This window comes from Halyomorpha halys, unplaced genomic scaffold, assembly GCF_000696795.3.
Source record: "Halyomorpha halys isolate HHAL.00 unplaced genomic scaffold, Hhal_1.1 Scaffold100.1, whole genome shotgun sequence".
Lineage (NCBI taxonomy): Eukaryota > Metazoa > Arthropoda > Insecta > Hemiptera > Pentatomidae > Halyomorpha > Halyomorpha halys.
Window position 1 is genome coordinate 102473 of NW_027112088.1, and position 4072 is coordinate 106544.

The window sequence follows — 4072 nt, forward strand, 5'->3', positions numbered from 1 at the left end:
GATCTACAAAATGTGTAGTTGTAGGATTACTATTTGAAGGCCCAGGAATATTTTGAGCAGGCGTCTCTGAAAGACTACCCTTTGATTTTTCTTCATCATTAACCATTGTAATTGATATAGTTGAAATAAAGACTTACGTAAAATGATGATAAACAAACGTTCCACAAACACAAACACACGCGGGTCGTGTTCTACACAAACACAATGTGGTCATCGGAGTCACCATTGTAGGTTTGTTGGTAGTTTGTATATAAATAACAACTCTGTAGCATCTTGATAAACATATATTGATATAACATAATATAATGGCGATACACAATAATATACATGACTTTGACCGTTATCTTAGATAATCACGCTGGGTGGGTTTTTCAGCACTCAGTGTTGCCAGAGCATTCAGTGTTGCCAGCCCCCTACAGCTCTAATTCTTCGTAATATAGTAAAAAATATGGTACGGTGCGTGCATCACAAACTTTCACTTACCTGTTTGTGTAGATTGGTTGATCGTTTTGAAGTGATCCCTATTTTGATGGTTTTTGAGGGGAAAAAAATCAAAGGTGAAAAATATGAACAAAAACTTTGTATTTTTCAGCTCTTGTAAAAATTCGTATTTTAAAGTTTCTTAAGGTGGGAATAACTATTGTAATTAATTTACATGATTCAAGTTTATAAACGAAAACTATTAATTATAAAATTATGAGTGTAATAGGCCAGATGAAAGGAGAGTATTGCTGGGTACATATGTGTTTTCTGATCACCACGGTCTGTAACACATGCCAATTAGACAAATCAAACCCACACAGCATTCGAACGGTTGGTTGGTACACTGAAACAAGTGAAAAATCACATTAGATCATACATATAATAATTTTTTTAATAATTTTTCTTAAATTATTTTGTTGCCTTAACCTCTATAGAGTTGTATATCATATATAACTCTATTTAGGTTTGTATATCATATACAACTGTATTTAGGTTTGTATATCATATACAACTCTATATATGGTACCCGGACCATATTCCATTCACTATATAAGTTTAGTTTAACGTACTGTTAAATGACATATTGATGACAGGAACAGGAATTGTCCTTTCCTCCAGCTGAATTAGGGAATATTCTGCAACAATTATAAAAGTCGTTTACGGTTTTTTAGCCTATTTATGAGCACTTAACAGTACTGTAATTAAAAAAAATGTGTTGAGTTGGCATGAAATGACCCTATGGTGTCTGTTGTCCCATCATTCGGCTGAATTATGATAATCTTCGATAGATTATCTGATTTTTCTTGTTTGCTGCCTAAAGCGCCAAATACAAACCGCATTCGTATACATACCCTCCTCACCCAACATTTATCCGTTCACCTGTTAAGCAAAAGATCCCAACCTACCAATCTTCACATCTCTACCCATAGAAGTACTCCTTTTAAAAATACTTTGCTGTCCGAGTTACTTTATTTTAGAACTCATTACCCTTATTCACCCGTAAAACTTCCTCCTTAATATCATTCAAACACCAATTATATATCCGTGTCCATGACTATCAAACTTCCATGAACTTGTGAATAATAGAAAACAATATAAGCATAGATAAATATGTATCTTTTTATTTTATATAAATATTGTAATATATTTATTTAATTATATTGAAATGTTAATGTAGCCAGATAAAAGCTGCTAAAACTGTCCCAAATTGTTATTCTTAGGGGACCAAGTGTCCCGGATTAAAAATTTATTTTCATTTTATTATTATGTATGTATAAAACATCATTAGGCCAGTACTTTTATTCGGATATCTAAACAATATTGCCTTGAAAATAATTAAACCCCTTCAACAATTTAACAATTGGATATTAATCAAGATATTATTCAACGAATCTCTTCGTAAAAATAAGTGTATTGATATCCATTAAATTATTAAGTTATAATATTTCCAAAAATTAGTGAGTCCATTCACCTTGCCATTAACGAATGAGGTATGAGATAAATACACAGGAAAACATATTTTAAAATCAAAAAATAATAAAAGGAATATTCACGAGGTAAATAGGAAAACAGAACAATAGCCTTATTAAAAATAACCTTTTAACTCATAATTTAATGATTGTTTAGAAAGAATAAATACTTTGGTAATAACTAATAGTTAAACGCATTTATCCTAAACCTCATTTTATATTTGTATGTTTTTCTTACAAAATACTTACAAGTCCGACTCTAAGCTAAATGATAACTGAAACATTCAATATATTTGTTTTTAAATGAATTATTAACTTATTTTGAAGGGCTTTCTGAATGTCCTTGTGGAAAAACATATCAGAATGATGTTGGAAATTGTCATAGTTATCAATTTTTTACTTTTGAAATTTGACTTCAACTTTAACTGATAACGTTATTTTTTTTCGATGTGCTGAAACAGAACATGGAAGGTTCTCTTCCATCACGTACAGTTTTTTTTTTTGCAAATTCATTATGGTAATACCAGCATAAAAATTAAGAAAATCTTGCTATATGACTAGGATACCCAACCAATCATTTTCAAATTTGTATAGTATCAAAAAGACTTTATGTAATAAGTCAGACCCTATCAATTCGATTGGAATTTTAGTTATATTGGAAGAATTTTTATTAATTATATATGTGCTAAGTGACTTTTTATTGTCTTCAAACCTACCAATACTATAATTTATTGTTATCAATAATTGAAAAAATTCTTCCTGCCAAATGTTTCAAAATCTATGATTTTGGTCTAAGTGTGCCTACGTAATAATAGAATTTATAATAATAGAATTTGCAAACTCTTTCTATCAAGTGAGGAATACTTCTATTTTTTATTTTTGTTGGATATTATTAAAAATGGATTTTGAGGGCACTAAATCCGAAAAAAAAAATTAATTGTTAATAATAAAAAAATGTTTTTTACTAAGTTTATTAGTTTTTTTTCCCCAATTTATATCTATTTCGTTGTTAATTTTTTCCATAACGTTTTAAGCCAGGCCACTGGAGGACTCTGGCTCAAACGTATTCATCACAGCTATAATATATTTATGAAACAATTAAAAACTATTATCCGATTCTATTCCTTATTCATAAATAAATACTAAAATTTTTGTACAAAAAGCAAAAAATGAAATTACAGGATATTGTAGGTATTCATATTATTTATTTTTACACGTAATTGTCTTTCCGTTTCACGCAAGTTGTAAGTCATGATACAAACTTTTTGACGTCCACCATCTCCTTCGTCCGCTTCAAGACCTCTTGTTTCGCCTCATCATCGGTTCGATTTTTTTCCCACCCATTTGAGTCTTCAAAAGTGTAATAAGATAAACATATGAAGGGGCCAAGTCAGGGGAGTAAGGAGGGTGGTTCAACACGTCCCAGCGAAAGCAGTTCACAAATGTTATGTAATAAACACAATCCCTTCGTCAACATTTCTCTACCTTTGTTTTCAAGCAATTTTTTTGGGCTTCTGGTTTGAGCTACAAAGAGGAACTTTTCGAAACTTATTTGATAATTTCTGTTTTTTTGGTGCGTAGAAACTGAAACTCCTATTATATCACCACGTACACATTAGTTCAGATCTCGGTTTTAATTATGAAATTAATCGGTTTATATTTAAAAATATTTTTACCAAATGCAAGTCCTGCAAGTGAAAATGATAGTGAACTCACCGGCTCCCCACTAATTTTGCAGTTCCGCTGAGCCATTACTTCACAGGCCACGACAACAACAATGAGGAAGAGTACGAGATACAGCTTCATGTTGAAGTGTCCAGTACAATCCCCACTATACTCTTTATATATATAGATGGCACTTCCCCAGAATTGTTCCCCCTTCTCTCTTATACTAATGATTAAGTAATGCATTTGACTACTTTTAGTAAATATATCAAACTATAGAGAGATAACGTGATATGAATAGTAAACATTAAAATAATATAAATGACTAAATAAATATACGAGTAATTTGATAAGGTTATTTGCGTGCAGCAGGTATGTTTGAGAACCATGAGATGAATTCGCAATAGTCCAAGAACTCAATAGGAAAAAAAAGTTATTTAACTTCGATTTTCGGT

The 4072-nt window shown here is 30.8% G+C and overlaps 1 long non-coding RNA gene across 1 annotated transcript; it reads right to left on the reverse strand.

Moving 5' to 3' along the window:
* Window positions 1-266: 266 nt before the first annotated feature.
* On the reverse strand, window positions 267-3824 carry LOC136796405 (uncharacterized). The gene is made up of 2 exons (XR_010844112.1): window positions 3669-3824; window positions 267-826 (listed from the first exon to the last, which is right to left on the reverse strand). It is a non-coding gene; the product is annotated as an uncharacterized lncRNA (long non-coding RNA).
* Window positions 3825-4072: the final 248 nt, after the last annotated feature.